The sequence below is a fragment of the Schistocerca cancellata genome, chromosome 6 (assembly GCF_023864275.1).
Source record: "Schistocerca cancellata isolate TAMUIC-IGC-003103 chromosome 6, iqSchCanc2.1, whole genome shotgun sequence".
Lineage (NCBI taxonomy): Eukaryota > Metazoa > Arthropoda > Insecta > Orthoptera > Acrididae > Schistocerca > Schistocerca cancellata.
The window spans coordinates 459288762-459311541 of NC_064631.1; positions in this window are offsets into that span (position 1 = coordinate 459288762).

Consider the following 22780-nt stretch of genomic DNA (forward strand, 5'->3'; position numbering starts at 1 on the left):
AGAATTCGGGAGAATAGGAGTATGTGGCACAACTTGACAAAAAGAAGGGACCGGTTAGTAGGACATGTTCTGAGGCATCAAGGGATCACAAATTTAGCATTGGAGGGCAGCGTGGAGTGTAAAAATCATAGAGGGAGACCAAGAGATGAATACACTAAGCAGATTCAGAAGGATGTGGGTTGCAGTAAGTACTGGGAGATGAAGAAGCTTGCACAGGATAGGGTAGCATGGAGAGCTGCATCAAACCAGTCTCAGGACTGAAGACCACAACAACAACATCATACTCAACAACGTAAACAGCTTCCAGTTCCGAATATATACTTTTGGGGCGCTGGGCAGACCTACACGTTAGATGCAGGAGGCTCGGAAATTATCGTTACGAACTTCTAGGACTGGTACAGGACACTGAGCACATAACATAAGAAAAGGAACAGACTCCCGGAAATGTACCTTTTCCGTGCTGCAGCCGTTTGAAAACATGTTTAGTATGTAGTTTCTGAACAGGTTAGTCATGCTAGGGGGTGCTTACGTCGGACTGACTGATGTCTGTCGACGTCTGTGCTACATTTCTGACCTGGTTCATTCACGTGTCTGTGAGTGTTAGAGCAACATGACCGAGAACACGTTTGCAGAATGCACGTCCATGATCCTTCTGGATGGCGAAGCTGATGGAAATGGAAGAGTTGCTTTTCGTCTTTATCGAAATCGCTACGCACAACGTCCGACTCCATCACGCACTCTTCTCCCCACACTTACGCACCGGCTTCGAGAAAGGGGTACCTTCACGGTCAACAGGCGTGACTGTGGTGTTCCAAAGAGATGCCACACACCCCAATTGCAAGGGGCCGTATTCGCCATGTTGAAGGGAACCCGTCAAAAATGGTTCAAATGGCTCTGAGCACTATGGGAGGTCATCAGTACCCTAGAACTTAGAACTACTTAAACCTAACTAACCTAAGAACATCACACACATCCATGCCCGAGGCAGGATTCGAACCTGCGATCGTAGCGGTCTCGCGGTTCCAGACTGACGCGCCTAGAACCGCTCGGCCACACAGGCCGGCGAGAACCCGTCAACGAGTACACGAGCAACTGCGTATGCAATTGATGTCGCTCCCAGCATCGTCTGGTATGATGAAGAAGACCTAAAACTGCATCCTGACCATCTCCGACACTCCATACCACCTATAACACTCACAAAGATGCGAATGAGGCTCGAACTAGGTGAGAGAAGCAGGATAGACGTCAAATGGCCTCGGTCAATCCGACATAATCGCCTCCCATCATGACTACACTGTTGAAAACCTACCTAGCAAACATGTTTTCGAACGGATGTAGCACGTAAACGGTAGGTTTTCGGACATGGATTCCTATTGAAGATATTCTGTACTCACCCTTCTCTATAAGTCATAGAATTTTGTAAGAGGAATTTCCGAACACCCTGTATAACATGTAATAGTTCTAACGAAAGCCGGTCGGCGTGGCCAAGCGGTTCTAGGCGCTTCAGTCCGCGCGACTGCTACGTACACAGGTTCGAATCCTGCCTCGGGTGTGGATGTGTGTGATGTCCTTACGTTAGTTAGGTTTAAGTAGTTCTAAGTTCTAGGGGACTGATGACCTCAGGTGTTAAGTCCCATAGTGCTCAGAGCCATTTGAACCATTTCTAACGAAAATGTTTACAGTTCCAGACTTGTACGCTTGGGGCTGTGGTGCAGACTTGTATACCTGCGTCCGCAGCGGCCAACCGCACGACAAGAATCGTACCTTCAACGGGTTGATGTGGTTCGCAGTATTTTAATACCTGCGCTTGCGGGAACGGATGCGTTTCTCTGATCGGCGTAGACCGCTCCTAGATGCGGTGAGAGCGGGGAGCCGCCTAGCGGGCAGCGAGCCAGCTGGGAAGGCATTCAGCCCGTCGCGGCTCAGGTGGACGGGCCGGGCCCCCTTTGATCGCACAATCAGTGAGCGGCGACTTCAAAGCGGCACTCAGGCGCCCCTCGCCCAAAACATTACGCGCCGAGCAGCCGCGGCGCGGTCCGGCACTGGCAGCTAGCTGATACCGCCGCGCCGCCTCCGTCGTCTCTTTTTAAACTAATCTGGCCGCCGCCCGCGCCTTTTTCTTCCCCCTGGACAAAAATGTGGTGTGGTGCCCGCTGCCTGGAGCCTGCCGGCGTACAGCCCCGCCGCTGCTGCTGCGCGGGACTCTTTATTTTTTCTCTTTTGCTCCCGGGAGATTTGACTTTTGCTCGAGTGCCACTGCAGCCAGGCACACTTGAGACCGAGCTTCCATTCTCCGCAAAGAAGGAAAAAGAGAGAGGAAAAAAAATGTGGCACAGGGGGGGGGGGGAGGGGGAGGGGCGAGAGAGGAGGAGGAAGAGGAGAAAGAATTCGTGGCCCACCACTAATGAACCTAACCTTTGTTGCGCGCAAATATTTCAAATGTCATCTCTTTTAATGGCACAATATTTATTCCGCTCGCGGTTTCCTCTCCTCATTTCAGTTGTATCTTAAGCTCTACTACCGGCGCGGAATCGGTAACTAATTTGTGGTAATAAGCATGCACCACACTTCACTAATTCCGAGGACTGTTGCCGTAAATTTATAGCCCCATTACTCCACTGCCTGGGAGAGCAATTTTTCGGCTAAGCCCATTCAGAGGAACAACTCGACCATTCGACTCGGTATTACAACAAAACTGTTGCGACGCCCCATAAGTCAAGACTTTTCCTTTTCTGTATATATGGAGGGAAGCTTATAAACATCGTTTAGCAGCCATTTGCCTTTGCTTTCAGTAGTACGTCCTCCTGGGACTAAAATAATGCTGATGTTTGTTTCTATGATGTTTATCGCATCCGGCATTTTTAATGCTGATCGCTACCCAGAACCGGGTCCGAGAGGATGGTTTAATTCCGGAGGTACGCATAAAGTATCATCCGAAATTGTGCTAAACGCATTCTCTGAAAATTATTTCGAGCAGTTAGTTCATGAGCCCACGCGAATAGTAAACGGTTGTGAAAACACACTTGACCTCTTAGCAACAAATAATCCTGAGTTAATAACCAGCATCAAAACCGATATAGGGATTAGTGAATACAGGGTTGTCGTAGCGAGATTGAATATTGCAATCTCCAAATCCTAGAAAAATAAGCGAAAAATATACCTATTCAAAAAAGCAGATAAAATTCACTTGACGCCTTCCTGAGAGACAATCTCCACTCATTCCAAATTAAGAATATAAGTGTAGACCAGATGTGGCTTAAAAGCAAAGAAATAGTATCGGCAGCAATTGAGAGGTTTATACTAAATAAACTGACAAACGACGGAGCTGATCCCCCTTGGTGCACAAAACGGGTTAGAACAATGTCGCAAAAACAACGAAACAAACATGCCAAATTTAAACGGACGCAAAATCCTCAAGACTGGCGATCCTTTACACAAGCTCGAAATTCAGCGCGGAGTTCAATGCGAGACGCCTATAACAGCTTCCACAACGAAACTTTGTCTCGAAACCTGGGAGAAAAGCCAAAGAGACTCTGGTCGTATGTGAAGTTTGTTAGCGGCAGGAAACAATCAATGCCTTCTCTGCGCGATAACTATGAAGATATTATCGAAGACAGTGCTGCCAAAGCAGATTTACTAAACACAACCTTCCGAAATGCCTGCACAAAAGAAGAGGAAGTAAATATTCCAGAATTCGAATCGAGAACAGCTGCCAACATGAGTAACGTAGAAGTAAATATCCTCGGAGTAGTGAAGCAGTTCAAATCACTTGATAAAAGCAAGTCTTCTAGTCAAGACTGTATACCAATTAGGTTCCTTTCGGAGTATGCTGATGCATTAGCTCCATACTTATCATATACAACCGTTCGCTTGACGAAAGATCCGTACCCAAAGACTGGAAAGTTGCACAGGTCACACCAATATTCAAGAAAGGTAGTAGGAGTAATCCACTAAATTACAGTCCCATATCGTTAACGTCGATATGCTGCAGAATTTTAGAACATATATTGTGTTCGAACATTATGAATTACCTCGAAGGAAACGGTATATTGACACACAGTCAACATGGGTTTAGAAAACATCGTTCCTGTGAAACACAACTAGCGCTTTATTCACATGAAGTGCTGAGTGCTATTGACAAGGGATTTCAGATCGATTCCGTTTTCCTGGATAACCGGAAGGCTTTTGACACTGTACCACACAAGCGGCTCGTAGTAAAATTGCGTGCTTATGGAATATCTTCTCAGTTATGTAACTCGATTTGTGATTTCCTGTGAGAGAGGTCACAGTACGTAGTAACTGACGGAAAATCATCGAGTAAAACAGAAGTGATTTCAGGCGTTCCCCAAGGTAGTGTTATAGGCCCTTTGCTGTTCCTTATCTATATAAACGATTTGGGAGACAATCTGAGCAGCCGTCTTCGGTTGTTTGCAGATGACGCTGTCGTTTATCGACTAATAAAGTCATCAGAAGATCAAAACAAACGGCAAAACAATATGGTAAATATATCTGAATGGTGAGGAAAGTAGCAGTTGACCCTAAATAACGAAAAGTGTGAGGTCATCCACATGAGTGCTAAAAGGAACTCGTTAAACTTCGGTCACACGATAAATCAGTCTAATCTAAAAGCCGTAAATTCAACTAAACACCTGGGTATTACAATTAAGGAACAACTCAAACTGGAAAGAACTCATGGAAAATGTTGTGGGGAAGGCTAACCAAAGGCTGAGTTTGATTGGCAGGACACTTAGAAAATGTAACAGACCTACTAAGGAGACTGCCTACACTACGCTTGTCCGCCCTCTTTTAGAATACTGTTGCGCGGTGTGGGATCCTTCCCAGGTAGGACTGACGAAAAAGTTCAAAAATGGCAGCACGTTTAGTATTATCCCGAAATATGGGAGAGAGCGTCACAGAAATGATACAGGATTTGGGCTGGAAATCATTAAAAGAAAGGCGTTTTTCGTTGCGACGGAATCTTCTCACGAAATTCCAATCACCAACTTTCTCCTCCGAATGCTAAAATATTTTGTTGACACCAACCTACATAGGGCGGAACGATCACCACGATAAAATAGGGGAAATCAGAGCTCGTACGGAAAGATATAGGTGTTCATTCTTTCCGCGCTTTATACGAGATTGGAATAATAGAGAGTTGTGAAGGTGGTTCGATGAACCCACTGCCAGGCACTTAAATGTGATTTGCAGAGTATCCATGTAGATGTAAATGCTATGCGCCTTAAGGTAATTGTTGTAGAAGTAACTAGCTTTACCTGCAAGTGAGTGTATTGACTGAAATGCACCAAAAAACTCTCTCAGCCCGAACAGGCTTCAGGCCAATGGTTCTAATCGACCACCGCGTCGTCCTCGGCTGACAGGCTTCAGTGGATGTGGATACATAGGGACATGTGGTCAGCACACCGCTCTCCCGGCGTTGTCTGTTTTCGTCACCGAAGCCGCCACTCCTCAGTCACGTCGCCCGTCAATTGGCCTCACAGGGACTGAATCCATTCCGTTTGTCAACATCGCTCGGCAGACCCAGATGGTCACCGATCCAAAAGCTAGACAAGCCGACAGAGCTTATCTTCGGTGTTACCAAGGGACAGGTTTACCACTGCGGCAAGGTGTTTGGCGCAGTGCACCATCGAAGGTTGAATTAATTTAAGGATAAATAAAAGGCGTATCGCCGGTCGCAACAAATGTGTCAAATGTCCTTCCTGAAGAACCCCTGACTGCTGAAAAATTCCGTCTCAGTAGGTAGGAAATCAAACAATCTACAGCACAAATTTCACATTATTTCTACTGATTTGGAGCTGTTGTGCACTTTGTTCTGTGTTGTAATAATCTTTTCATATCTATGGAACTACTACAACGAACATTCTCTATAACCTTATTTATCACCTTTGACTGCACCTACTGTTCGCCCTCTCTACCACTCTTTCCAGTACCAAGTTAACGTAATCTCAATGCTCTAGCAGCTTTCCCACGAATCTGCCCTTCTTCTCAGGACATTTCGGTGATCAGCGTTTCACTTCCATATAATAATGTGTTCTTGACTTCTTCTTCTTCATCCTACAAGATACCATCACACATCTTTTACTGCAGAAACCTTCCTACATCTTTGTCACTTTACCTCTAACATCTTTGTTGCTTCAGCGACCCAGTGTACTCAAATCCTAAATAGAAGAATCTTTTACTACTTTTACTACTGTCTAGTTCCCATTTTCAGTGCTGAGCCTGGACATAATAATGTTGTGGAAAGTGATATTATAGTCCGCAAAGAGAGATTAATCAAAACGTAAAGAATAAGTTTATTTTGCTTCTATATTATTTCTTGGAATGTAGTTGGTGGCGACGGACTGACATATCCCACGCTCGTCTTTGCTCTTTTAATGGAGCGAAACACATCTAAAGAGACAACAAGTTTACTGGCAGGTGCTGCGGTAAAGCTCAAAGATGGCGTGAAGATGGATGCAGAACTGGATAGTATCGTCCAGGCATGCTGGCTGAGGATTTCAGGAGTCACACTACATTTTTGTGAATGGACAGATTCAATGTGACCTAGGGGTGCCTGAGATGGATTGGCACTTGGCTCAGTTGTTGACCAGATGGACGGGGCGGGGGTGAGGGGGAAGGGGGAATCTAACGGCACAAGTGATCCTCCACACCTACAAAACCTGCTAAAAACTGAGTCAATGAATCACAGCCTTGCATTTATACTGTGTGTGTGGTCCTATTTAATGCAACAGTTGCTTTCTAAATTTGCGAGACGTCCCTGGGCTATAGCTAAACATAAACAATGCCTTTGACCTAAATCGAATAAATCCTCGCAGTACGCAAATCGTCCCGTCCTTCTCAGATATATTTTATAAACTGAGAGCATTAGAAAAGAACTGAAAGGTGTTGGAACTGACAAATAAGTCGTAGATGTGGTTCTTGTGAGAGTAATGGTGAAAACGGGGATAAAGAGGTTCACCTCTAGTAACTGAATTGAAAGTTAGGTCACATAGACCATCGTTTATTAAAAAACATTCCACAAGAGAAACAGAACATCACAAACAAACGTAATACACACATCGAGAAACGTTTGGCATCATCTCCATTACGAGAATTCCAGAACCTGTACAGAAAATTGAAGTAGAGACCAAAATAAACATCATTTCTGCCGTTTTTATTGCTCATAAAAACCACACATTGCATGTTGTACCACCATACAGCGAGACCTTCAGAGGTGGTGGTCCAGATACCTGTACACACCGGTACCTCTAAAGCCCAGTAGCACGTCCTCTTATACTGATGCATGGCTGTATTCGTCGTGGCATACTATCCACAAGTTCATCAAGACACTGTTGGTCCAGATTGTTCACTCCTCAACGGTGATCCGGCATAGAACCCTCAGAGTGGTTGATGGGTCACGTCGCCCATAAACAGCCCTTTTCAGTCTATCCCAGGCATGTTCAATAGGGTTCATGTCTGGAGAACATGCTTGCCACTCTAGTCGAGCGATGTCGTTATCCTGAATGAAGTCATTCACACACAAGATGTGCACGATGGGGGCGCGAATTTTCGTCCATGAAGACGAATGCCTCGCCGGTATGCTGCCGATATGGTTGCACTTTCGGTCGGAGGATGGGATTCACCATTAAGGCGCCTTCGATGACCACCAGCTGCGTACGTCGACCCCACATAATGCCACCCCAAAACAGTAGGGGACCTCCACCTTACTGCACTCGCTGAATAGTGTGTCTAAGGCGTTCAGCCTGACCAGGTCGCCTCCAATCAGGTCTCCGACGATTGTCTGGCTAAAGGCGTATGCAACATTCATTGGTGAAGAGAATGTGATGCCAATCCTGAGCGGTCCATTCGGCATGTTGTTGGGCTCATTTTTACCGCGCTGCATGGAGTCGTGGTTGCAAAGATGGATCTCGCCATGGACGTCGGGAGTGAAGTTGCGCATCATGCAGTCTATTGCGCACACTTTGAGTCTTAACACGATGTCCTGTGGGTGCACGAAAAGCATTATTCAACATGGTGGCGTTGCTGTCAGGGCTCTTCCGAGCCATAATCCGTAGGTAACGGTCATCCACTGCCGTAGTAGCCCTTGGGAGACCTGAGCGAGGCATGTCATCGACAATTCCTGTCTACCTGTACCTCCCCCATGGCCGAACAACATCGCTTTGGTTCACTCCGAGACGCCTGACACTTCCCTTGTTGAGATCCCTTCCTGGCACAAAGTAACAATGCGGACGCGATCGAACAGCGGATTGACCGTCCAGCCATGGTTGAACTACAGACAACACGAGCCATGTACCCCGTCCTTTCTGGAGGAATGACTGGAACTGATCGGCTGTCGGACCCCCTCCGTCTAATAGGTGCTGCTCATGCATGGTTGTTTACATCTTTGGGCGGGTTTAGTGACATCTCTGAACAGTCAAGGGGACTGTGTCTGTGATACAATATCCATAGACAACTCTCTATCTTCTGGAGTTCTGGGAACCGGAGTGATGCAAAAACTATTTTTGATGTGTGTAGTTAACTGTCTCACACACCGGATACAAGCAGAAATCGGAACGTAAAATCCGGATAATTAAACAGTGGACAGAAATTGAGCAGCAAAGTCCCCAGCGAAAGGAACAAAATAACCTAGTAACTAGCTTATAGCGTAATTTAAAGGAATCAAATTCACCGTTTCACAATGGCCATGATGACTGCGTTGGCCTGTTGGAGATAGAAATATGCATGCAGGAAGTCCAAGTAATTGTGTCATGGGTAGGCTATCAACCTTCAAAGCGAAAGTGACGACAAGAGCCCCAGCTTACTTTAAATGAAAACGCATCTACTCCTGCATCGTTACTAACATCTCGCCTCGCAGTGCTGCCTGAACTTACCAATGTAGATTTTGCAAGGAGCTGACCAGCTACCGTAGCAACTACCAAAGTGCTCTGCACTACAGGTGTAGCCCGCGGCATGCACAGAGGCTGGATTTCTCGCCTCTGTCCCCATGAAGCCGAAGAGTACTGCTACAACTCGGTTCTAGCTAAGACTGTGCTTCGCATCCAGACTAAGAGTGCCATTCAGCTTCATGGCTCGACCAAGAGAACCGCTCAGCATTGTCGACCAAGGGTCCTCCAGAGAAACGGTGCTCCTCTAAGCTCTCTGCGCAAAGACCTCCAAAAATTGTTGGTCGTCCAGTCAGACAGAAAGAAATACCGCCAATGAGAGGCCACATAGCAAACATTTCTCTCTAGCGAAAAGTTTATTCTTACATAAATAGTCTCTTGATTTTTCAGTTTAAACAGATTTATTATAATTTGGCGAGAGACATCAATTCTGGAAAATGGTGGCAACGCTTCCTGCCCACCGAGAGAAGACGCCAGTCCTCCTACTTCGGCTAATTTTTAAGACAGCGTCCAATTAACAAGAAGTCTGTTTCCCACGACAAAATCTCGGGTCGATAAGCCGCAAGTCCTGTGGCAGTTGGGCTGGTGGTGAAATTCAGGAGAGGGCCTTATGTGAGAGATAGCTCTCCATGTCCTCTGGAAGATCTTATCTGCAGTCCAAACTACTGTCCACGTTTTCCAGAAGCGCCCTATTTGCTCACCCGACTGGTGCTATCTGCGATGCGGTGAAATTTCAAAGTGGACCTAATGTGTACACAGTTGTGCTCCTATTGTCTCTGCAACACATTATCCGCAACCCACACTACTACCAAATTCTCCGGACATGTCATTCGCTTTCGCAAACGTGGCACCACACAGGATAACGGGAATCTGCGGTCAGGGACCGCTGGGAATGCCTAACATAAGGGATGGGGAATCCCGGACCACCCATGAGCTGGCAACACGTTCACCTGAAGTTCCCAGGTAGCCCTGCCGCTACCTACCTACACAACAGGATCGTTTCGATGCCGGCGGCCTCGCCACGAATCAGTGAATGCACCAGGCAGATCCCACATGAAAACCAGTGAGATAATTAATGGAAAATATTTTGTTAGAAGGAAGCGATAACCTCTGCAATCACAACGTAAGTTTCGTTTAAATGTCAAAATCCGAATGTCTCTAGCTCTCGACAGCGTAACTAATACACTTAACAAATAATTGGCCAGATGCGAACAGGACTCGCGTTCTGAGGGTTCCTACAAACATAATTATGTATGTAGGCAGTTCATCCACCCTGGGAATTGAGAACGCCCTTTTTTTTTGCCTTTTATCGACAATGACACTGTGTAGATATCGGTTCCGGGAATTCCAAGACTTTCGGGAATTCCAAGCCTTTTGAGAAAAGAAATATTTTATTCGTGTGATATATTTGCAGAGTCACAGTTTTCGGGTTTTTTCCCTTACTTGTGCCGTGAAACCTTGATCTTGTCAAATTTCGTGATTCTGTGACAACAGGAAATACTTTACAGATTTAGATGACTGATTTCGCGATTATGAAAATACACTCCTGGAAATGGAAAAAAGAACACATTGACACCGGTGTGTCAGACCCACCATACTTGCTCCGGACACTGCGAGAGGGCTGTACAAGCAATGATCACACGCACGGCACAGCGGACACACCAGGAACCGCGGTGTTGGCCGTCGAATGGCGCTAGCTGCGCAGCATTTGTGCACCGCCGCCGTCAGTGTCAGCCAGTTTGCCGTGGCATACGGAGCTCCATCGCAGTCTTTAACACTGGTAGCATGCCGCGACAGCGTGGACGTGAACCGTATGTGCAGTTAACGGACTTTGAGCGAGGGCGTATAGTGGGCATGCGGGAGGCCGGGTGGACGTACCGCCGAATTGCTCAACACGTGGGGCGTGAGGTCTCCACAGTACATCGATGTTGTCGCCAGTGGTCGGCGGAAGGTGCACGTGCCCGTCGACCTGGGACCGGACCGCAGCGACGCACGGATGCACGCCAAGACCGTAGGATCCTACGCAGTGCCGTAGGGGACCGCACCGCCACTTCCCAGCAAATTAGGGACACTGTTGCTCCTGGGGTATCGGCGAGGACCATTCGCAACCGTCTCCATGAAGCTGGGCTACGGTCCCGCACACCGTTAGGCCGTCTTCCGCTCACGCCCCAACATCGTGCAGCCCGCCTCCAGTGGTGTCGCGACAGGCGTGAATGGAGGGACGAATGGAGACGTGTCGTCTTCAGCGATGAGAGTCGCTTCTGCCTTGGTGCCAATAATGGTCGTATGCGTGTTTGGCGCCGTGCAGGTGAGCGCCACAATCAGGACTGCATACGACCGAGGCACACAGGGCCAACACCCGGCATCATGGTGTGGGGAGCGATCTCCTACACTGGCCGTACACCACTGGTGATCGTCGAGGGGACACTGAATAGTGCACGGTACATCCAAACCGTCATCGAACCCATCGTTCTACCATTCCTAGACCGGCAAGGGAACTTGCTGTTCCAACAGGACAATGCACGTCCGCATGTATCCCGTGCCACCCAACGTGCTCTAGAAGGTGTAAGTCAACTACCCTGGCCAGCAAGATCTCTGGATCTGTCCCCCATTGAGCATGTTTGGGACTGGATGAAGCGTCGTCTCACGCGGTCTGCACGTCCAGCACGAACGCTGGTCCAACTGAGGCGCCAGGTGGAAATGGCATGGCAAGCCGTTCCACAGGACTACATCCAGCATCTCTACGATCGTCTCCATGGGAGAATAGCAGCCTGCATTGCTGCGAAAGGTGGATATACACTGTACTAGTGCCGACATTGTGCATGCTCTGTTGCCTGTGTCTATGTGCCTGTGGTTCTGTCAGTGTGATCATGTGATATATCTGACCCCAGTAATGTGTCAATAAAGTTTCCCCTTCCTGGGACAATGAATTCACGGTATTCTTATTTCAATTTCCAGGAGTGTATGTCAGATATGAAGTCGCATTAAATGAGATGCACAGGGAATTAGATTAGGAAATGAGACATTTAAAGTAGTAAATGAGTTTTGCTATTTGAGAAGCAAACTAACTGAGGATGGTCGAAGTAGAGAGTATATAAAATGTAGACTGTTAACATTGAGTATAGATAGAGGAAGTCTTTTCTGAAAGTATTTGTATGGGGTATAGCCATGAATGGAAGTGAAACATGGAAGATAAATAGTTTAGGCAAGAAGAGAATAGAAGCTTTCGAAATGTTGTGCTACAGAAGAATGCTGAAGATTAGATGGGTAGATAACGTAACTATTGAGGAGGTACTGAACAGAACTGGGGAGAAGATGAATTTGTGGCACAACTTGACTAGAAGAAAGGATCAGTTGGTAAGACATGTTCTAAGGCATCAAGGGACCCCCAATTTAGTACTGGAGGGCAGCGTGGAGGGCAAAAATCGCAGAAGGAGACCAAGAGATGAATACACTAAGCAGATTAAGAAGGATGTAGGTTGGAGTAGTTACTTGGAGATGAAGAAGCTTGCACAAGATAGAGTAGCATGAAGCGCTGCATCTACCAGTCTCTGAACTGAAGACCACAACAACAATAAGTGCCCATATGAACCTTGCGTTTATTACGTCGCAAAGAGATCGTAGACCTTACCTTGTAAGACATTTCCAGGGGCAGATGTGGACTCTGACCACAATCTATTGGTTATGACCTGTAGATTAAAACTGAAGAAACTGCAAAAAGGTGGGAATTTAAGGAGATGGGACCTGGACAAACTGATTAAACCAGAGGTTGTACAGAACTTCAGGGAGAGCATAAGGGAACAATTACCACAAATGGGGGAAAGAAATACAGTAGAAGAAGAATGGGTAGCTCTGAGGGATGAAGTAGTGAAGGCAGCAGAGGATCAAGTAGGTAAAAAGACGAGGGCTAGTAGAAATCCTTGGGTAACAGAAGAAATCTAGAAGTTAATTGATGAAAGGATAAAATATAAAAATGCAGTAAATGAAGCAGGCAAAAAGGAAAACAAACGTCTCAAAAATGAGATCTACAGGAAGTGCAAAATGGCTAAGCAGGGATGGCTAGAGGACAAATGTAAGGATGTAGAGGCTTATCTCACTAGGGGTAAGATAGATACTGCCTACAGGAAAATTAAAGAGACCTTTGGAGAAAAGAGAACCACTCGTATGAATATCAAGGGCTCGGATGGAAACTCAGTTCTAAGCAAAGAAGTGAAAGCAGAAAGGTGGAAGGAGTATATAGAGGGTCTATACAAGGGCGACGTACTTGAGGACAATATTCTGGAAATGGAAGAGAATGTAGATGAAGATGAAATGTGAGATACTATACTGCGTGAAGAGCACTGAAAGACCCGAGTCGAAACAAGGCCCCGGGAGTAGACAACATTCCATTAGAACTACTGACGGCCTTGTGAGAGCCAGTACTGACAAAATTCTACCATCTGGTGAGCAAGATGTATGAGACAGACGAAATACCCTCAGACTTCAAGAAGAATATAATTATTCCAATCCCAAAGAAGCAGGTGTTGACGGATGTGAAAATTACCGAACAATCAGTTTAATAAGCCACAGCTGCAAAACACTAACGCGAATTCTTTACAGACGAATGAAAAACTAGTAGAAGCCAACCTTGGGGAAGATCAGTTTGGATTCCGTAGAAATATTGGAACACATGAGGCAATACCGACCTTAATACTTGTCTTAGGAGAAAGGTTAAGGAAAGGCAAACCTACGTTTCTAGCATTTGTAGACTTAGAGAAAGCTTTTGACAATGTTGACTGGAATACTTTCTTTCAAATTCTAAAGGTGGCAGGGGTAAACTACAGGGAGCGAAAGGCTATTTACAATTTGTACAGAAGCCAGATGGCAGTTATAAGAGTCGAGGGACATGAAAGGGAAGCAGTGCTTGGGAAGGGAGTGAGACAGGGTTTTAGCCTCTCCCAGATATTATTCAATCTGTATATTGAGCAAGCAGTAAAGGAAACAAAAGAAAAATTCGGAGTAGGTATTAAAATCCATGGGGAAGAAGTAAAAACTTTGAGGTTCGCCGATGACATTGTAATTCTATCAGAGACAGCAAAGGACTTGGAAGAGTAGTTGAACGGAATGGACAGTGTCTTGAAAGGAGGATATAAGATGAACATCAACAAAAGCAAAACGATGATAGTGGAATGTAGTCGAATTAAGTTGGGTGATGCTGAGGGGATTAGAGTAGTAAATGAGACGCTTAAAGTAGTAAATGAGTTTTGCAATTTGGGGAGCAAAATAACTGATGGTGGTCGAAGTAGAGAGGGTATAAAATGTAGACTGGCAATGGCAAGGAAAGCGTTTCTGAAGAAGAGAAATTTGTTAACATCGAGTATAGATTTAAGTGTCAGGAAGTCGTTTCTGAAAGTATTTGTATGGAGTGTAGCCATGTATGGAAGTGAAACATGGACTATAAATAGTTTGGACAAGAAGAGAATAGAAGCTTTCGAAATGTGGTGTTACAGAAGAATGCTGAAGATTAGATGGGTAGATCACATAACTAATGAGGAGGTATTGAACAGAATTGGGGAGAAGAGGAGTTTGTGGCACAACTTGACAAGAAGAAGGGAGCGGTTGGTAGGACATGTTCTGAGGCATCAAGGGATTACGAATTTAGCGTTGGAGGGCAGTGTGGAGGGTAAAAATCATATCATAGAGGGAGACCAAGAGATGAATACACTAAGCAGATTCAGAAGGACATAGGTTGCATTAAATACTGGGAGATGAAGAAGCTTGCACAGGATAGAGTAGCATGGAGAGCTGCATCAAACCAGTCTCAGGACTGAAGACCACAACAACAAAACAACCATGTGTCGTAAATTTCAAGTTGATGCGTCTATTCGTTCCTCATAAAAAGGGGGTTAACAGACGGACGGACAGACAGACAGTCATAAAAGAATGACAAATTTTTTTTTCGTGTGATATAATTACAGATTAACAATTTTCTTACTGCGTCTTGCCAAATTTCATGATTCTAGGTCAATGGGAAGAACCCTATATATCTTGATGAGTAATATTAGTGTCGTTTGCGGTAACATATCTACAAATGGTGACATAAGATTAATAGCGCTCCACAAAAATTACCTCAAAGAGCACGTTAATTGTGAAGAAAATAGTTTGTAGTTTGAAAAAGTTCTTATGTTCCAAAAGTGGAGTTACAGTGCGACCTCCAGCATGTGACCAGATGAAAGGAAACGCAGATGCCAGCCAAAAACGCAAAAAGCTGTAAGCAATCACTTATTTACGTGAAAAACAAGGCGTGGTTGTTTTGTTATCTCCAAATATCGAAACAAAACTGTATCATTCTAGATTCCACTGTAAGATGCCTTAACGGAAAAGGCGAAACGCTTTTGGAACAACTAAAATACATTGGAGCAATAAAAATGTCGTTTTTATTTACAGAACGAATATTACTTTTCTAGTGTGCTTGTTTCCTATGAGCATCATGCAAACAAACTTGATGAGTTAGTTCGCGAGTATCAAAATTCGTGACGTAAATGGCTGTATATTTTAGTTGCATTAACACAGAAGTTTTTATTTTGGATTCCGCCAAGGGACTGTAGACCTGAGTATGTGGACATAAACTTCGACTTGAAATGTCTGCCCGTTGCCTAGAAAAAGTGGTTTTCACGCTCGGACAGACAGACGGGCTACAATGTGATACCAATAAGGATTCCTTTTTTAACGACTGAGGTTTAGAACCGTAAAAACGAAGCCAAGGGACTAGCTCCAGCCTCACGCATTTCAAACACAAGACACTGATGAAAAAAGATTCAGTCACCCACCAAGTCTTCTGGGAAGATTAACTATATCTTCAAGGCTGCTGTTAATACAAAATTACATTAAAGGCTAAAGCAGCTTGGAAGGCGGTACCAGCACCTGTTTGACACAAACTTTCTCTGTGCGATGGAGACGATGCCGCTCGCGAAAGCATTTCGTCCTGGGCACCCGAGAGCGGCAAACGCCCAAGGCGTTTTACTTAGCACTCACTAGCTGGCAGATAGATTTGACTGTAGCATTATGCAACACCGGTGAGATATCGTGGATCATTTACCTCGCTCCAGAGGTTTTGGTTTTTCATACTCAGTAGCAATTCGTGCCCCAGCCGTTTAAAGAGAAATATGGTAGCCTCAGATATAGTGCTTCCACAACGCTAACAAAAACGTGTTGTGGGTGGGTCGTGACAATGACATTAAGAGAAAAGATATTATCCTGACTTACCTTTGTTTATTTCGCCTTGAGAACCCCGTTGCAACCAGGGCGTTTTTATTACTTGTTGCTAATGTTGTTTTCACAGGAGTGAAAATATGCGAGGGTCGTTTCGAAAGTCTTGCACACTGCCAATGCGCTGTCGTCACGAAGGCATGATCAAGTTGTAATTCGCATAATTTGTGTGCACGACTTCAGGCGTGAGGGTTGTACATGTGTTTGTTGATTCGCGTGGCTGTTTCGTGAATAATTCAATTTTAAAATGGAAGCTGAAAGGGAATCAGGTCGGATGACACGTAGTAACCAGCGTTCCTATCTAAAAATCGAGCCCCTACGTGGAAAGAACACAGGGGCAATTTTCAACGCTTTGAGAGAGGTGTATGCGAATAATGTAGTCGATCGTAGCACGATATTACAGTGGTTGTTTGTTTCCGTGAAGGTCAGGTAAGCTTTGAGGACAACCCTTGAAGTGGAAGACCGCCAGCTGCAACAGATTACATCTCTCAGGTTACTGTCACTGACATTCTGAAAGACGATCGACGAAAAAACGTGAGGAAATTGCATATGAGGCCAGATGCCAGTCGCTTCAGTTTACTGAATCGTAACTGAAAAGTTAAAGATCTGAAAATTTGCTGCCAGATGGGTTCCGCACGATTTGAGTGAAAAGCAGAAAGCAGGTCTCAAAAGAAGCGGGTTAGGTTGATTTGGGGGAAGACATCAAAGAGCGAGGTCATCGGTCTCATCGGATTAAGGAAGGAAGTCGGCCGATCCCTGTCAAAGGAACCATCTTGGCATTTGCCTGAAGCGATTTAGGGGAATCACGGAAAACCTACACCAGGGTGGCCCGACGCGGGATTGACCCGTCGTCCTCCAGAATGCGAGTCTAGTGTGTTAACCACTGCGCCACCTGGTTTGGTGCAAAAGAATTGTTTCAACGTTGTCCAACAGAAGGAGAACAGGGTCTGGAAATGACTTTTGCATTTGATGAAACCTGGATACGATATTTTGAGCCGGAACGTAAGCCTCAGTCGTCACAATCGAAGAGTTTCGGCTCTCCACAACCGAAAAAATTCCGTCGCCAACAACAATGGTGAAACTGATGATTTTGCGTATGACAGGAATGGAGTCATAGCTGCAAATAGTGTGACCCAGGGGACGTCAGACGTGTACTACATACTGTTTCTGCAAAATATTTTGCTCACAAAAATTCGTCAAAGAAGGCCTCACCTTCTTGCAGTTGGTGTTCTCATTTTGCACGTTAATGCAAGATCACATATTGCCCAAACAGTGAGAGAAACCCTCGACAAATGTGGATGGGTGGTACTGCTCCACCTACCAATATAGTCGTGATATGAGCCCACCAGACTTTGGATTTGTTTACTAAATTGAAGGAACAGTTCTGTGGAAGAAGTTTTGATACAAGTGATGAAGCTTCCAATGAGGTGCCCCGGGTAATCAGACAGCTCAACAGTGAAAGTGCCACATCCGGAAAACAGAAGTTGGACGCTGTCGTAAGAATGGAGACTATATTGAAGACCTGTGAAGGTATTTTGTAAAATAAATTACTTTCTTTGAGTCTATCTCACAGTGTGCGGAACTTTTGAAACGAATCTCGTAAGTTACAGAATTTGTATACGCAAAAACAATACAGGAACAATATTTTAACCCATAATGCACACGCTTAATAACATCATATTAAGTTTAACCTCTAGCAGTATTCTGCATGGTGCGTGCTTTCTCTTACTACCAACATGTCTTGGGCCCTTGTTTACACATAGCCAGAAGGGATACGTTGTCTGGGATTCATTGTGTCAGTACATGTTGCTTTTGCACCTTTAGTTCTCTTCCGAAGTTCCGTTTCTCTTGCATCATTGCTTCTTTGATGTACAAACTGAACAGTACTGGTTCTATAGTCGTAATCTATACCCTGCCTAGCACTTGCTTAATAATAATAATAATAATAATTTCACGTGGCCGGGTGCAAATCTTTTGACTGGACGCCACATCAGCGGCTTGCGTGCACCCCTCCGCCCCCCCGCCCCACCAGTCTACCCCAGTTGTTCAACAGGTGACAGGGGACGTGCAGTTTAACATGGAATCCCAACCACCTATCGTTTCTTGCGACTGAGAGGTGAAGGTTAGATAAAAGACAGACTGAAAATTTCCGTGGTCCAACCAGGATTCGATATCGCGACCCTTCGGTTTCCATGCAGGCTCTTTACCATTTTTTTTCATTTCTATTTTTGGGAACGGTTTCTTCATTGTTACATCGCCAGTGTTTCTTTGCGGATGTCACATGACATCTCTCGTATTCTGTCACTGACGAATTCACTAAGTTTCTTCATTACACGGGTTGCCATTCCCCTAATTTTCTGCAGCAACAGAAATGCTTTACGCGTTATTTCACTGGAATATAGTTGTTTGTTACGAAAATGTACTGGCTTCTGCTCTGGACCAATAGCATGACAAATACGATCTCATAAGATCTGATCGAGTAGGCTCTTGTTGTTCTTGCTGTTATTTTTGTTTCGGTGATAAGTCCTAAGACTGGTTCGATGCAGCTCTTCAGGCTAGCCTAACTTGCGGAAGTATCTTCATCTCTGATAAATAATGCACCCGACATCCACTTAAAACGGCTTACTGTATTCATCGCTTGGTCTCCCCCTACAATTTTTACGTTCTCCCCTACACTTCCTTTCATTACCATTGTTTCCCTGCCGGCCGCGGTGGTCTAGCGGTTCTAGATGCTCAGTCCGGAACCGCTACGGTCGCAGGTTCGAATCCTGCCTCGGGCATGGATGTGTGTGATGTCCTTAGGTTAGTTTGGTTTAAGTAGTTCTAAGTTCTAGGGGACTGATGACCACAGATGTGAAGTCCCATAGTGCTCAGAGCCATTTGAGCCTTGTTTCCCTGTCAACCGATCCCTTCTTTTAGTCAAAATGAGCCAAAAATCTCTTTTTTTCCAATTCGGTTCAGTAACTCGACATTTGTTATTCGATCTACTCATCTAATCTTCAGCAGTCTTCTATAGTACAACATTTCGAAAGCTTCTGTTGCTTTCTTGTCTAAACTGCTCGTCGTCCAAGTTTCAGTTTCATGGAAGACCACAGTAAAGATAAATACTATCAGAAAAGACTTCCATGTGTGGAAGTGAAAGATGGGCAATAAGCAATTTATAAAACGCTTTTGAAGGAAGGAAGGAAGGAAGGAAGGAAGATTGGATTTAATGTTCGGTCGACATCGAGGTCATTAGACACGGTGCACAAGGTCGATGTTAAATCGGCCATGCCCTTTCAAAAGACCATCCCGGCATTTGCCTTGAGCGATTTAGGGAAGCCACAGAAAATCTAAATCTGAATGGCCAGACGCAGGTTTAAATCGTCGTTCTGCTGAAAAATGCTTTTGAAATATAGTGCTACAGAAGAATGCTGAAGATTACATGGGTAGATCACGTAACTAATGAGGAGATAATGAACAAAATTGGGCAGAAAGAAATTTTTGGCAGATCCCGACTAGAAAAAGGGATCAGTAGACAGGACAGATTTTGAGGTATCAAGGGCTCAACTGTAAGATGGCAAGAACTATGCCCCTTACATGAAGTCATTAAAGATCACCTAACTCACGTTGAGCGAACAGTAGGGCTGAACAAAATTGACTGACAAGGCACAATGCATCTTGTAGAGGGTATAGTATGAACGTATTGGAATAATTAATGTTGGGTGATGGTTTTAAAGTAATTCACACGACATGAAAACTTTGTGGAAACGCGTCGATTTACTGGAGGCTAGTTTATCCCAGGGAAGTATACAGAGTTGACTGTGGCTGGCTGGGGAGCGGCGAAGGGAAGCGACAATGGGCAGCTTAGGGTGGCTCAAGCTCTGAGAAAGCGGTAACGGGGCATGGCCTCTAGCTGCCTTAAGATGAGTGACAGTGAGTGGGTGTTTGACCCCATGCTGGTGTACTGGGAAGCAGACGGAGAACTTGTACGCCTGTTGATAAGTGTCCGTCATCCCGTTTTCAGTGAAACATGCAAGTAAGACGCGCAAAGCTATGGTGGAGTGGTCAACAGAGGCCAAAATATGTGTGTTCATGACTATAGCAACTTCACGCTGAATTCATGGTCTGCAGAGTCTGAAGTAAATCACGTGAAGAGCGACAGAATGAAATACGCCAGCCTCCGATGGGAACATAGAACCAAGGAATTTGAAGTACTCTCCTGGGAGTCAGAATTCCGGAAAAATTGGTGTTTTGTGCAGACGCTAACCCTGATGGGCGGCTTGGGAGGAGCTAAATAGCAGAAGTTGAGAGGAAGGGAAATTTTGTGGGAATATTTTCACTTCCCAGAGAAGGCATTGGTCGGCACTGGGAAGCGACTCATAATTAACGCGACTTGCGCTGCAATTGGCGTAAGTGATTTTGCTGGAGGGGAAACCGAGGCAAAGAGCGGACTGGGAGAAGTCCCTGTAGTGGTCTTCCGTTCCCAGCTTGCCTAGAGTGCGGACGTGGCGTTCTTTACTCATCTTGCCTGAGAAAGAGTGAGCATCTCTGTAGTTTAGGACTTAGCAAATGGAACGATTGAGCTTGGAGATAGGAAGTTTTGGTTCAGCTATATACTGAGCAAGATAGCTAGGAGTGAATAGACGAGCGAAGCCTTGCAGCACCACGAGGTCGGCCGACGTCCGCAAAACGACGCCGCTCCGCCACGCTGTATTCGGTGAAATTGCGCCCGCTCCGGCCACTGATTTGTTGGATCACGTCGGCAAGGTTTCCTCGAGGGTTTCATGGGCCGTGTATTGTAGAATTCTTCTCGCACTCCGCATCATGCCTGGGTCAGTCGATAGGAATTACTTTTGATTTATCGCGCTTTAGTCCACCGAAACGCAATTTATTACCACTGCCTGTTAGGAGAGTCATGTAATGTGATGATTGAAGGTCGTGAGTTAAAATAAATCTGTGCTAATCGACTGCATCTGTTTTCAATCAAGTAGTTGAAATCCCAAGTCACTTTCTTAATTAATTTTACGTTCAACATTTGCATCTGGTATTCAATAGCTGAATATAACATCAATGTGCACCCCTTTTTAATTAAAAGGGATCAATCCTGAATCAATTAATGTCAGCACTGCCACCGCAGTTCAATCAGGAGTCACAGAGCCTTATTACTTTCTTTGCGTTATCCGACATTGCGGCAGTTTTGCACTCTCTGTTGATGTGTTGGTCAATTACCTGGGGTGAACACGCACCAAAACCAGATAAGTGACGGGTGGGGTGTAACACAACAATTTACTGATGATGACAACGATGTTTGGTTTGTGGGGCGCTTAACTGCGCGTCTATCAGCGCCCGTACGATGTCCAAATTTTACGCAATCCAATCTCGCCATCTTCACAACTGATGATGAAATGATGAGGCCAATACAAACACCCAGTCCCCGGGCAAAAACAAACCCTCAATCCGGCTGGAATTCGAACCTGGGACCCCGTGATCAAGAGGCAGCAACGCAAGCCACTTTTTTTGTTGTTGATCTCATTTTGTTCTATACTGTTCGTTGAATTTGTTCGGGGAGGACCTACGGGTTGTTCGTTGATCCGTTGACTTAGTTTTTTTATTACAGAGGGCAGGTTGACCGAACACGCTGAGCTCCACTAGACCACGAAACACTTTAGTATCGAAGTGAAATATAGGGCTGGGGGGTAAAAACCATAGGCGGAGACCAAGAGATAAATACAGTAAGGAGATTCGTAAGGATGTAAGTTGCAGTAACTATTTGGAGATGTAGGGGCTTGAATAGGATATATAACGCAGTCAAATGTACGCAGTACCCTGTCCTGACCACGAGTGACACTTGGAAAGTAATGAGGGGTTTGCACAGGCGCCCTTCGTCAGATACAGCAGCGCCACTTCCAGGCTTGAGTAGCATCTGCACCCTCTTCCCTTTGTACAGGTTGAGAACGTCCCTTTTCACCAGTTTACAAAAACTTTATTGACAGAGGTCTCAATAATTTACAACTCCAGAAGCGTTACTAAGTCTCTGGAGTTTCATGTGGTACGTAGCACACACTTCTTGAAGTGTCGTCATTCAGTTGAGCACCGCCTTTATCGGAGCACTATGAGCTATGAAGCCACTGCGCGAAGTGTTCTCCAATACAGCAACAGGAATACCGGCGTCGTCTCTACGGATGTTGGCCTTCAGGTCGTGGAGGTTTGCAGGGTGATTTTCGAACACTGCCCCAAAGGAGGGAGTCGGGAGCTGTCTTATCGGTGTACAGAAAGCTGCGCCCATTGAAATTTGCGGCCAGTGAAATTTGCGTCCAGAAAGGGTCGAGGAAGGGTCCACTAAGCCCCTTTCCCGGCAGGTAGAAGAGCTGAGGGACGCTACATAGAGGTTCCCGAGCTCGCATTTTGAAGCCATACTGTTCAGTGCGCTGCGAACTGAGAAGTTCCACATGATGTTCGAGTGAAAAAAGCACCGCCGAATCCTTGGTTTTAAGCATTCTTCGGCAATGGCTTGCTTACTGCCTTGAACAGCGCCACGTCACAGTTCCATCTTCTTTCGTTCTCTTCACTTTGTAAGAATAATTTCCATAGCGGAAATATGGCATATCGCGAATGGTCGTTGAAACTTCCGTATCGGAACTATTGTCATA